We start from the raw sequence: 14,457 nt of genomic DNA on the forward strand, positions 1-14,457 counted from the left end.
AGAGAGGAAGGCTGCCTGCAAGCGCCACAGGTAGGTGATTGTGATAGATAAATTTTAAGGATATTTTTGTTTTAAGATGAAGCTTTGACTGTCTAGTAAAGAAAATAGTGTTTTAATTCTTCTACAAGTCAACTCTTTCTCTGTCTTCAAGACAGGAAATGATGGAAAAGCAGGGAGTGCCGGAGAGACACCTGAGTCAGGAGGCAGCGCAGGGACAGCCAGGGCTAGAGAACCCTTTCTGGAGAGATAGGAGCTCGCTGTGAAGGCACCCGCTTAACTTCTGCTCCACAATCCACACACCCTGCTTCTCCTTTCTGGGGTGAGGGCTTGGGTTGGGTAATTGTTATGTTTCCTGGAAACAGTTCCAAGCACTTACTAAAGAGAACAGTTATCCCGCTGGGTGGCAGGACCCTGTTTTTCTCACGTGCCACAGCTGAATGACTCTTAGCTGGTCCCCTGTGAATAGCGGAGCTCAGGCCCTTCCACTGACTGTGGACATCGTTCCATCCTGATGTTTTGGTTACTTTTAACTATGGGGATGAGCCTAGAAGGGAAATGGGTCAGCTCCCCTTCCAACCTTGGGTCAGTGGGAAGGCTTTATTTTTTTTTTATTATTTGAGAAAATAACACTAATAGCATTTTAGAATGGGAGCCATAAGTACTGATGAGAGCAGAAATTTTCTGGCTATGTCTTCATGGATCAATTTTTTTTTTTTTCTTAAAGAATCAGAAGACATAGCCAGAAAACAGAGAAGACAAAGGTAAATGCTGGGCTCATTTTCCCTCTGCCTAGTTCAGGACACTTTTGTCTTTTCCTACAGCGCCCTCTCCTGGCCGGTCCTCTGCTCTCTGGGTTCTGTGGTGCCTTTTCTATCTAGACTTTTTTGAAAGCAAAGTCTTCGCCATGAGCTTTCAGGCTTCTCCATTTCCAGCTGGTCATCTTTCGTGGCACCTCCAGAAGCCATAAATGCTTAAGGGCCAAGGGCTGCAGGGCTGTCACTGTTCTGTTTCCAGAAATAACATGAGAGGATGCCATTGAACTCCACTGTGGTAGGTCTTATGGCCCAGTAGACCCTGACCAATCCCTTTTACTCAAGATGGTGTGGGGTCCCCTTTCCAAAATATGTGGGGTTTCTTTTTTTTTTTTTTTGCTGTGATTTTCTTTTCTGCTATAAGGTAAGTGATTAACCTTCAGAATATCTGCTGTAATCCCAGAAGTGAAAACTCATTGATCCAACATTAATATGCGCTTTGTGCAATTTTGAATGTTCTTTGGCAAAGTCAATTCCATAATTCATCACAGTCCCATCTCTGTTGTTAACTGTGTTGAGCAAAAACGGCCCCACCCTCACCCAGTGTTGCCCTTGATCTAACATTCTAAGTGTCAGAGGTTCCATATTTTAATAGAAAATGTGCCCTGGCTGTGAGGTAGTGGAGAGTGAATGTCACTCATTACCTACAGGGACAATTCCCAATGAAGGCCTTAAATGATGCTCAGCTAAGCTGGTTCTCATGTGGCCTCTGTGTCTTCGACAGCTGCTGAATCCTTTGATCACACGTGATGGGACTTGTACACTTGAAATCAAATGTGTTTTTAAAACTTCTGTTGTTGAGAATTCCCACCTCATTTTTCCATGGACAAAATTATTCTTTATGTCATAGTGCACTTAAAATTTGGTATTACCTAGAAGTTAAAGAAATATGATAACTGTGCCAAACTGATATCTCTGTGTAAGATTATTCCGTCAGAAAACCCTCTCCCAGTTCCCCTGCAGCTCTTCAGGAATCCCCATATCCCCAGAGCTCTTTGTGCTCATGGATGGTGCCTCCAAAGTAAGGAAGACCCTTTGTCAAGAAGGGAAGCAGAAGGGGGATGAGAGGGTCTTGCATGCAGAGCTGGAATCGACTTCCACTCTGCTTCTTGCAAGCTGTGTGATGCTAGGTGAAATTTCTTCTTCCTCTAGGAGCCTCTATTTTCTTAGATTTGGAGCAGGGTGCTCACACTGACCTTGCAGATTTCTGAGAATCAGAGACAGCACATGAAAAGCCTGGAGGCCATTCTCTTAAGAGTAGCTGCGACTCATGTGTGGACAATGGGCTTTTCATGCTTCTCTTTCTCTCCGTTTATCTGATGCAAGGAACATGCTCTGGTAATGGTGGTGAGGGAGGAATGAGGATAGACATAGACACGCTGTGTCAGAAACATGCTTCTTTATTACTGGGTTATGACTCTGTCTTCCTGGGGACAGGCCCCCAGCCTGCCTCCTTTTGCAGACAAAGTGGCGTGTGAGGATAGCAGTTTGTCCCCACAACTTTTCTTCACTCCCCTGCCATCGGCAGGACTCAATTGAAGGGAGACTTTATGGCATCGATGCTGCCATTTTGAAACCTGGAGGAGGGAAAGGTGCAAGGGACTGTCACCTGCGGCATAAGGTGCAGCTTGTGTTGGTTTTGGTGTTTTTGTCCATCATATTCACGTATTTCAAGATATTTTCTCCTCCTGACTTGCAGGTCAATGTGGCTGCAGGGAAGCCTCATCCTTTCTCAGAATGGCCCTACTTGCCCGATCTCATGGCTGACCCTTCAGGACTATTGATGGGCTGCCAGCCGCCTCCTCTACCTGGGTGTTGTCTGAGAACTCAAACACTCCCTCCATCTGAAGGCTTTCTGGGACCTCAACAAACTCCTCCACTGGAGTGTCCTCTGGGAACTCAAGCACCTCTTGCACTAGGGAGTGCCCTGAAAACTCAACCACCTCCTCCACTCGATTGTTCTCCAGGGCCTCATCCAGCTCCTGCAGCTGTCAGTCCTCCCAGGCCTCACCCACCTGCAGCTGTCAGTCCTCTCAGACTTCATCCACCTGCAGCTGTCAGTCCTCTGGGACCTCATCCACCTCCTGCAGCTGTCAGTCCTCCCGGACCTCATCCACCTGCAGCTGTCAGTACTCCCGGACCTCATCTACCTGCAGCTGTCAGTCCTCTGGGACCTCATCCACCTCCTGCAGCTGTCAGTCCTCCCGGACCTCATCCACCTGCAGCTGTCAGTACTCCCGGACCTCATCTACCTGCAGCTGTCAGTCTTCTGGGACCTCATCCACCTCCTGCAGCTGTCAGTCCTCCTGGACCTCATCCGTCTACAGCTGTCAGTCCTCTGGGACCTCATCCACCTGCAGCTGTCAGTCCTCTCAGACTTCATCCACCTGCAGCTGTCAGTCCTCTCAGACTTCATCCACCTGCAGCTGTCAGTCCTCCCAGGCCTTATCCACCTGCAGCTGTCAGTCTTCTCAGACTTCATCCACCTGCAGCTGTCAGTCTGCTCAGACTTCATCCACCTGCAGCTGTCAGTCCTCTGGGACCTCATCCACCTCCTCCAGCTGTCAGTCCTCCCGGACCTCATCCACCTGCAGCTGTCAGTACTCCCGGACCTCATCTACCTGCAGCTGTCAGTCCTCCTGGACCTCATCCGTCTACAGCTGTCAGTCCTCTGGGACCTCATCCACCTGCAGCTGTCAGTCCTCTCAGACTTCATCCACCTGCAGCTGTCAGTCCTCCCAGGCCTTATCCACCTGCAGCTGTCAGTCTTCTCAGACTTCATCCACCTGCAGCTGTCAGTCTGCTCAGACTTCATCCACCTGCAGCTGTCAGTCCTCTGGGACCTCATCCACCTGCAGCTGTCAGTCCTCCCGGACCTCATCCACCTGCAGCTGTCAGTCCTCTGGGACCTCATCCACCTGCAGCTGTCAGTCCTCTGGGACCTCATCCACCTGCAGCTGTCAGTCCTCTGGGACCTCATCCACCACCTGCAGCTGTCAGTCCTCTGGGACCTCATCCACCTGCAGCTGTCAGTCCTCTGGGACCTCATCCACCACCTGCAGCTGTCAGTCCTCTGGGACCTCATCCACCTGCAGCTGTCAGTCCTCTGGGACCTCATCCACCTGCAGCTGTCAGTCCTCTGGGACCTCATCCACCTCCTGCAGCTGTCAGTCCTCCCGGACCTCATCCACCTGCAGCTGTCAGTCCTCCCGGACCTCATCCACCTCCCGCAGCTCTTTGTCCTCCCGGACCTTATCCATCTTCTGCATGTTTCTGTCCTCTGGGACCTCATCCATCTTTTGCAACTGCCTTTCCTCTGGGACATCATTCACCTTTTTGTTCTGTGAGGCCTCTGGGACCTCCGACTACATCTCCACTCAGTAACCTCTGGATCCTCAGCCACCCCTTCTACCTGGATGGCCTCTGGCCCCTCAACAACCACCTTCACGTGAATCTCCTCGGCTACTTCAATAATCTCCACTTGTGGTCCCTGGGACTTCAGCCACCTCCTCCACCAGGGTCTCCTCTAGTACATCTGCCACCTCCTCCACTTGGCTGGCCTCTGCTATCTGAACCAACTCCTCCAGGACCTCAACCAGCTCCTCTACCCATTGTGGCCTGTAAGACCTCGACCACCACCTCCACATGTACCACTTTGTATGTTTATCTCAACAGTATGAACTGAGTTGCAAAATGGATTCATCTTTCCTTTTTTGAATGAATAGAAAAGTCACAGATTGTACTGCAGGGCTTTGCAATACAAGTGTAGCACTGGCTGAGGATGTGGTCACTTTGCTCAAGTTTCTGAGAGTACAAGTCAGTTGCATTATTTCCTCATTATGACCTTGGCAGCAGGTATCTTCTGTAGATGAGGAAAGAGTTTTTTTTTAATTTTATTTTGGTGGGGGACAGAGTCTCACTCTGTCACCCAGGCTGGGGTGCAGGGGTGCACTCCTGGCTCACTGCAACCTCCGCCTCCCGAGTGGCTGGGACTACAGGTGTACAACACCATGCTTGGCTAATTTTTTTTGTTTTACTTTTTGTAGAGACCATGTTTCACCATGTTGCTCAGGCTGGCCTCAAGCTCCTGGAGCCATGCCATCTGCCCACTTTGGCCTCCCAAAGTGCCAAGATTACAAGTGTGAGCCACTGCGCCCAGCCAGAGATTGTTTATAGAAGCTAGAAATACAAGCTTTGCAGGCTTGTGTGGAACCTGGGCCATATGGCCAGCTCTGTGAGGGATGAGACCCATCCCTGACTGGCAGGGCATCCTGTGTCCTGCAGCAGACAGACCCACACTGAAGGGCACAGAGCTTCTGACCGCCCCAATGGAAGCACAAGTGAAGGGACAGGGTGCAGAAGGAGGAGACAGTCTCCTGAGAGTGAACAGGAGGCTGCGGAAGAGAAAGCTGAAGCGGGGAGGTGTCACATGGGGGGTTGTTGAACTCAGGTGGCGCTGGAAGGCTGCTCCTAGCCAGGCAAGCAGTGTGAGCAGGAGTGTGGAGGCTGCGTGAGGGCCACACAGAACCGCCATGGGAGCTCAGATAGCACAGTGTGCACAGGGAATTCTCCCCAGCACTTCCTTGTTGCCCTACAGCCTTTAGTCCATTATCAGTAGGAAGATGATTCTTTCCCTGGGTGTGTGAAGGCTCTGGATCAGGGTGAATGAATGCCTAGAGGTCTGAGAATTTTAACTTGGTTCTGTCAGGGGAACCTGTCTCCCTGAGTTTTTATGGCCAAAGGAGACTAACAATGAGGATGGGTCTGGTTCAGTGGAGCTGCGGCTTTGACCTTCAGAATGAGGCCGACTCTGGCCGGAAACTCAAGGCCAATCCTGAGCTGCTCTGGCCTCCTCTGATCCCCAGCACCCTCTCGTTCCCACCCACGACTCTCAGCTTTGCATCTCCCAACCTTGGCATGCAAAATGCTTTCCCTTCCCTGTGTCTTTGCTGCCTAAGCCCAGACACCAACTCTCAGCAGAGCTCAGAGCCCCAGCTTTCTCAGAAATGAGCTGGGAATGATGCGATTATGAGGTCATGGTGAGGACAGGGAGACCACGCTCATAAGGAAAATATCTTGCAAAATAGCTGGTAGGTGGTAGAGCCTCACCCCTCCCACTGGTTAAATGAAAATATTTCCACTCAGAAGATCAGCAAAAGATGTTCGTTGAAGTTCATTTAATAAACCTTAGGGTGTAACCGTTCAGGCTCTGGGATTTCCAGTTTCTCTTTCAAAAGATAAGGGAAAGCCCCTGTCTCCAAGATTAGAATTCAGATCCTTACGAGATGAAGAGATCCTAAAAACACACACACAGTTAAACTCTGAGATTTATATCTGCGATCTGTGGATAATTATTCTCCATGACATGCAGACACAGATGTGGCCACACACAGAAGTATTCAGCAGGGGCACAGACATTTCATAGAAGACAAAATGTATATTGGGCAAAAGAAGGTCACCTGGAAATAAACCGAAATCTTTTTACCTTACAAGATAATCTTGAAATTTGAAGAGTCTCCTGGGCCATGATATCTTGGAAAAGTCTCCACCATATTTAATGCTCCATGCCCCGTGCTCCCTCCTCTCTCTCTCATTTCCATAGTGTTTCCCTTAATAAACATTTGCAGTCCTATCTTTCTGGGTGTCCGCTTCCTGGAGGACCAGTTCACACCCCAGGGTATACCAGGTGTGACTCCTCATACGCTATTCAAACTCAGGCAGATACTGCCTTGCTGGACACAGAAGCAGAGTTACCCTTTGGGTAGTGTTGACTGGGAAGGGCCCGAGGGGGAATTCTGGGGTGGGGGAATATCCTGTATCCAGCCATGGGTGGAGGTTGTACTCGCTCATTCTAGAAAGAGTCACTGTGTTCCTTCCTAGTGACTGCCAGTGGTGCCTTGTGAGCAGATAGACAGGAATACATCCCCATGAGGTGGCCAACTTCTGACAGGGAATAGAAGGGCCCAGCAGCGGCTGTGGAGCCCGTGAGGAGCCTCGCAGAGACTCAGGGTTTGTCAGAGCCCATTTCCCACTGAGCCAGCTGCCCCTGGTAGCACCAACTCCAGGCAGCTCTAAGGAAAGTTGAGCTGGGTGTAGACGTTTCTTCTGAGGTCCTGTGCCCCCACCATCTTCCTGTAATTTTTAAATTGTGTGATAGGCAGAGGTCGGTGGTGAGAAGCTCACTGAGCAGGACTGGAGAGGAGTAAAGAACGCAGGGGTGAGGTCAGTCAGAGGACGGGACAGGCAGAGAGAAGATGAAAGAGAAGGGATGAGAGAGGGAGGGCAAGGACAAAGAGAAGGAGAAAGACAAGGAGGATAGAGAGAGAGGGGTTGAAACAGTGAGAGAAAGACAGAAGGGAGAGACAGAAGAAGGTGGAGGGTGAGGTGAGAGAGAGCGGGATGGAGATGGGAGGATGGAGTCATGGAGAGAAGTTGATTTGGGCCCAGGAGGAGAAAAGGGAAGATGGAAGAGACAAAGACAGAAGGACCCACAGTGAGAATCAAGAGAGCTGGAGGGAGGGAGATGAGCAGAGAGCTGGCTACTGATCCACACACCGAGAGAAAGGCAGAGAAAAAAAGACAGAGAAGAGAGGAATGGAGACAGGAAACAAGAGAGATGGAGAGGACTGAGACAAGGAGAGGGGGCGGGAGAGAATCACAGAGAAACAGCACAATAGAGGAAGGGAAAGAGTTGTTGAAGACAGGGTCACAGACAGAGAGAAAGGAAGGACGAAGAGGGAGGCAGAGAGAAGCAGAGAAAGAGAAAGCAGGGAACAAAGCGGTGAGCCTGCAAGAGGTGGAGGGGGGCACAGGAGCCAGGAGGAGTTCTTGCACTCCACGGCCGTGACCTCCTTGGGGCCTTGAAAGCCCATCACATGGGGACATGCAGGCCTCCCTTGTGGCTGGGTTGCTGTGTGGAGCCTCTGGGTCTGTCCCTGAAGCAGGGACTTCCAGGGGAAAGGGCTGCCCTGTCTCAGGTTTGCCTCCTCTGTGGGGTGGGGACACCGAGCAGCCTCCCTGGCTGCCCTGGTCCCTGCTGCATTTCCCATCCTGGCCAGCTAGGTGGCCGTCAAGTCCCATACCTGGGAACCAGGCTGAGACCCCTTGTCCAGCCTCATCTGTTCTCACCTGGCTCCAGATTCCAGCCACAGCTCTGGCAAACAGTCCACGCATGCTGGCTGTCACCAGATCCACTCATTCCCGGTGGATTCCTGCCCTGTTCCCACAGGACAGCCCTCAACCAATAGAGACAGGAACGTGGAGTTAAATGCTTCTGCCATTTTCACTGAGAGAGAGACATGCACAATCTGATGTACTTTCTTTCCTTCTTTCTTTTTTTCCTTAAGACAGTGTCTCACTCGGTCACCCAGGCTGGAATGCAGGGGCACGATCTGGGCTCACTGCCACCTCCACCTCCCGGGTTCAAGCAATTCTCCTACCTCAGCCTCCCGAGTAGCTGGGATTACAGACCCTGGTTACCACGCCCAGCTAATTTTTGTATTTTTAGTAGAGACAGGGTTTCACCATATTGGTCAGGCTGGTCTCAGACTCCTGACCTCAGGTGATCTGCCTGCCTCAGCCTCCCAAGGTGCTGGAATTACAGGCATGAGCCACCGCGCCTGGCCGTGATGCACTTTCTAGATGCTGTCTTAGAGATCACACTGGGTTAAGCCTCAATTGCCTTCAATGTGGTCATCTCTACAGTATACCCTTAGCTTTTTTCTCCTCCTTTACTTTCCCAGACCCTCACTCTGCTCCCTGGATTCACTTTTCGAAATAATCCTCCTGCTGCAAAGTCCTGGGCACACACCCTACTTTCAGTATTGGAAGGGGGGCCCAGGTTAAGACCATGAGGCCCCACTGTGGGCGCCCACAGCCCCATTCCTCCCTCTATTCCCATCACAGTCACATCCTCCTGTCCCTCAGTGCTTCCTCGCCTTTCCTTCCAGCCCACCGTGAGATCCCAGGGGACGGAGCAGCCCCTTCTCTGCCCTAGTGCAGGGCTTGGCCTGAGCACACGGTCAGTCCGTGCTGGGGTGAAGTGGTGAATGAGTGAGTGGTTGAGTGATAATGCATCATCAGATCTGTCTTCTCCACATGTCTCTATCTCCACCCAGAACCAGTTTTCTCATCCACAAATGGGCATATGAGGCTGGGTGCTCCTAAACCCTGCAAAATTCAGAGCTGGCACAGTTGGGGACTGACCTTCCTTGACCTCACCTCATTTTCTGTATCTATAAAATGGGGTACCTTTCTCTAAGAGTGAAGAGGAGGCCTGGCATAGGGAAAGAAACTCTCAGCTCAAACACCCAGATCATCCATCTTGCTCTCAAATACCTAATACAGGGGACCATGTTTTCTGCTATAATTGGTATTGGAGCTGGTACCATTTATTAAAGGCAATTCAGTTATAAAGCTTCAATTATTAAAACAGTGTAGTAAACGTGTATGTATGGACAGACAGATAAATAGAAGAGCAAGTCCAGATGTAGACAGAAATCCATACAGAAATAGAGAATGGGACAAAGGAAGCATCTCAATGCAGGGTGTTCAGACACCTGGCCAATCATCTGAAAACTGAAAGAATAAAATTCGCCGGGCGCGATGACTCATGCCTGTAATCCCAGAATTTTGGGAGGCCAAGGTGGGCAGATCACCTGAGGTCAGGAGTTTGAGGCCAGCATGGCCAACAGGGTGGAACCCCATCTCTATTAAAAACACAAAAATTAAGCAGTGTGTGGTGGCGGGTGCCTGTAATCCCAGCTGCTCGGGAGGCTGAGTCAGAAGAATCACTTGAATCCGGGAGGCATAGGTTGCAGTGAGCCAAGATCATGTCACTGCACTACATACAGCTTGGGTGACAAGAGTTTCACTCTGTCGCGAATAAATAAATAAATAAATAAATATAAAATTTAGTCCTTTTCTCAAAGTAGACAGTGATATAAATTCCAAATGCGTTATGATTTAATACTTAAAGAAAAATCATGATTTCATGAGGATGTACATCTGTCAAGCCTCATCAAATTGTATGCTTTAAATAGATGCCTTTTGCTATATGTAAATTATATCTTGTGAAAGTTGGTTAGAAAACATAAAAGTATTGGAAGCATATGTGAGAGAATTCCATTCTAACCCTGAAGTGGGTGGGGTGATTGGAGTCCCTCTAACCATGACTCAATATCTAAAAACCATAAAATAAATTAATTACTACATTTGACTACACAAATTCAAAAAAATCTACATGGCATGAAGCACCATAAGAAAAATCAAAAGACAATTCAAACTGGACAAATATTTGTAACTCAGATCACAGGAAAAGGGCTGACTTCATAAATATCTAGAGTTCAAAAATGAGAAATACCAACAGTCCATTAGGAAAACATGCATGGAACAAGAACAGACTTTCCTTTTTTTTTTTGAGACAGAGTCTCGCTCTGTTGCGCAGCCTGGAGTGCAATGGTGCAATCTCAACTCACTGCAACCTCCGCCTCCCAGGTTCAAGCAATTCTCCTCCCTCAGCCTCCCAAGTAGCTGGATTATGGACACCCACCACCACGCCTGACTAATTTTTTGTATTTTTAGTAGAGATGAGGTTTCACCATGTTGGCCAGGCTGGTCTCAAACTCCTGACCTCAGGTGATCCACTTGCCTCAGCTTCCCAAAGTGCTGAGGTCACAGGCATGAGAGAATCCCAGGCCCAGGTCCCATCTTAAGCTCTGGTTGGATGCCAAGCCTAGGCTCACTTCCAGGCCCAGTCCCAGTTCTAGGCCCACACCCAGGATCACTCCTAGCCCCAGCCCCAGGCCCCTTGTGGCCTCAGAGCTCCTATGCCTCCGACTTCTTGCCAGACATTCAGTTATTCCCTCACGTCACGGAGGTTCTCCCACCTCTAGACCTCTTGGAGGGATCCTCAGTCTTCACGATGATGTCTCAGTACCAAGAAGGGCATGGCTCTATGGACAAAAAAGACTCAGGGTTTCGGTACCAAGAGGAGGATGTCTCTGTGAATGAAAACCACTCAGACCCCAGGTAACTACTGGATTGGTAAGGGGACTGTGCCTGCAAAGTCCTACAGATCCCAATGGGCCTGGAGTGGCTGGTCTACACCACTGATAACTTTCTGCAGCAAATGCACCACCCTTTGCCCACTCTGCTGCAGGTGCGCATTTGCTGTCTTCACTGTGCGGCCATCACAGGTGGCTCTGCTGTGAACGTACCTGCCTCTCATTTGAATTGAGCCTGAGCATTTCTTTGCTGGGATTGGAACCACTGTTCACTGGGATATTTGGCATTAGTGAATGCTGCTTGAGAGCTTTGTAAAGGGCTTTTCCCAGTGCTCCTGATGGTCAGCATCTTTGCCAACATTTAGGATTGTGAGACTTTTTAATGTTTGTCGATCCAATGACTTGTGGCTTTGTTGTGGTTGTAATATCCATTTTCCTGATGATTGAGAGGTTAAGAAATTCTCACACGTTAATTGAACCTTAGAAATTCTATAATGTGTTGGCCTGGAGTGGTGGCTTATGCTTGTAATCCCAGCACTTTGGGAGGCCGAGGCGGGCAGATCACAAGGTCAGGAGATCGAGACCACGGTGAAATCCCATCTCTACTAAAAAATACAAAAAAAATTAGCCAGGTGTGGTGGCGGGCGCCTGTAGTCCCAGCTACTCAGAGAGGCTGAGGCAGGAGAATGGCGTGAACCTGGGAGGTGGAGCTTGCAGTGAGCCGAGATTGTGCCACTGCACTCCAGCCTGGGCGACAGAGCGAGACTCCGTCTCAAAAAAAAAAAAAAAAAAAGAAATTCTATAATATGTCTATTTGTTTATCCATTTTTTCTTCATTTATTGGAATATATTCTGCCTTGGCAATTAAAGTACTGCAAATACCAAAACAAACAAACAAACAAAAACCCCAATTTTTCTCAAACTATTCCCAAAAATTAAAGAGGAGGGAATGCTTCCCAACTCAGTCTATAAGGCCAGCATTACCCTGAGACCCAAACAAGACAAGGACACACACACAAAAAAACACTACAGGCAGTATTCCTAATGAACATAGATGAAAACATTTTCAACAAAATACTACCAAGTTGAATCTAACAATGAATCAAAAAGATAATATGCCATGATCAAGTGGGATTTAGGGGTGGTTTCAGGATGAAACTGTTCCACCTCAGATCATTGGGCATTAGTAAGATTCTCGTAAGGAGCCGGCAACCTAGATCCCTTGAATGCGTAGTTCACAACAGGGTTTATGCTCCTATGAGAATCTAATGCTGTCACTGATCTGACAGGAGGCGGAGCTCAGGCAGTAATCAGAGGGATGGGGAGTGGCTGTAAACACAGATGAATCTCCCCTCACTTGCCTGCTACTCCCCTCCTGCTATACAGCCCCAATCCTAACAGGCCCCAGACAAGTCCTTGGCCAGGATGTGGGGACCCCTGCTGTAAAGGGTTCCTACCAAGATTAGAAGGGAAGAAGGAAAGGGTGTGACCTGGAAGCCACATGGAGAGGGGGCAAGACATGAGATGCCTGGAGAAAAAGATGACTCAGGAGGGCACAATCACTAAGTCTTTGAAGGACCGTCATATGGCAGAAGAGGTAGACTTGTATGAAGTTCGCAACTGTGTCCTATGAGGAGAAATTAGAGGGAGACAGATTTTGACTGTAATTTATAATTAGACCAAGGCATTTAGTAATAGAATGAACTGCTTAAAGATGTACTGAGCTCTCCATCACTGAAAGTATGCAAACAATAATTGGCTGCTGTCTGCCAGGGAGGCTGCTCAGGTACATGACTCCTACATGAGGGATCATGTGAGTCCTGCATGAAGGATGTCAACAGGTGACTCTAAGGTCCCTAAGTTGTTTGGTTTCTTTTGTTTCTTTGTTTTGAGACAGGGTCTTGCTCTGTTGCCCAGGCTGGAGTACAGTGGCGTGATCTTGATTCAGTGCAGCCTTGACCCTCTGGGCTCAAGCAATCCTCCCATTTTAGCGTCCTGAGTAGCCGGGACTATAGGCGCATGCCACCATGCCCAGCTAATTTCCTTCTTTTATTGTCTTTCTTTCTTTCGTTTCTTTCTTTCCTTCCTTCCTTCTTTCCTCCTTCCTTCCTTCCTTCCTTCCTTCCTTCCTTCCTTCCTCTCTCTCTCTCTCCCTTTCTTTCTTTCTTCCTTCCTTCCTTCCTTCCTTCCTTTCTTTCTTTCTTTCTTTCTTTCTTTCTTTCTTTCTTTCTTTCTTTCTTTCTTTCTTTCTTTCTTTCTTTTTCTTTCTTCCGAGACAGGTTTCATCATGTTGCCCAGGCTGGTCTGGAACAGCTGAGCTCAAGCAATCCCCTGCTTTTGCCTCTCAAAGTGCTAGGATTACAGGCGTGAGCCACCGCACCCAGCCACCTGGCCCCAAAGGCAGCTTCATCCCTTCGGGTCCTCCACTCTCAGCCAATTCATTCAGCCACTGAGACAGTCATTTTGCATTTGGTGGAAGATGTTAAATTGCAACTGCATGCTCAGGCCAAGACTCTGGTGACGCACAGCACATCTAGAAGAAAAAAATAGTTGGAGAGGGCAGAATTCTGCAAAGAGAGAAGAGGAAATGTTGATAATGACGAGTCAGAACATAGGCTCCAGGAGTCAGGACTATTCCATCTGAACCAGATGTGTGTACATAATTTCCCCTTGGGGGCTGCACTCATCAGGTTCTCTGCAGAAACAGAATCACTCCAGATGGCTCCCATGAAGATACTATAAAGCAATACTGACAGAGGTGGCAGGTTAAGGGACAATATGGGGAATGGAGAGGCTCTCAGAAACTAGCAACAGTGGGAAGACTTTAGCACCCTAGGCTGAAGGGGTTAGGAGAGGAAATGTCCCGGACTTTTTAAGAGCTGGAGCCATGAAAGAGGAGTCACCCAAGTGAACAGCAACCCTGGAGATCATGCAGCTGCAGACGCAGGGTGGAAACACCCCCAGCTTCTCTCCTCCCACCGTCCAGAGTTCCATGGTACCTCCATGGTTAACCAAAAACCAATGGCAAAGAGTCAGAGAGACTCAGCCTGCAGGAGTGAGCCTCCTGGGGCACAGGGCGGAGAGAAAGGCAAAGAAAGAAGTGTGAGGGGCCAGGGAGTGACAAACAGAGTGACCAGAGTAGGGGCTCCTTTCTTTGCCCCATGACAGAGACTGTGGTTTGCCCCACAGTATCCTGCTGTTTTGATGCAGACACACAGTGGGCCATTTTGGACCACAAAGATGAGGTTCTGGTCCCCAAAGCCTCAGGGCTACTGCCCAGCCCCAGACTGCTGTCATTAAGACTGCTACTTGAGAAGCACTCAAACTAGTAGTGGCTCAGAGCTGTCAATCTGTACCTACCAGAGGTATAATTTTGATAATTGCAGAGTCTCCATCTTTAAGGAGGCTTAAAGAGCTCACTGCATGGTTTTACATTGGCCAGAAGAGAGCTGGTCCCCTTCTTGAATAGGACTCCCAGCCCTGAGATTGTCCAGAGCAGCACTAACCTTGCTCAGAGAAGTTCTCATCCAGTATAGATTTCCTTCCAGTGCCCTCTGCAAAATGCTGGTGTTAGCCCTGAGCAGGGCAGGGTAGAGCTGGATGATTCTGCAGCTCTCTGCCTCTTTTGAGGCAGCCTCTTT

This window comes from Symphalangus syndactylus, chromosome 4 (genome assembly GCF_028878055.3).
Source record: "Symphalangus syndactylus isolate Jambi chromosome 4, NHGRI_mSymSyn1-v2.1_pri, whole genome shotgun sequence".
Classification (NCBI taxonomy): Eukaryota; Metazoa; Chordata; class Mammalia; order Primates; family Hylobatidae; genus Symphalangus; species Symphalangus syndactylus.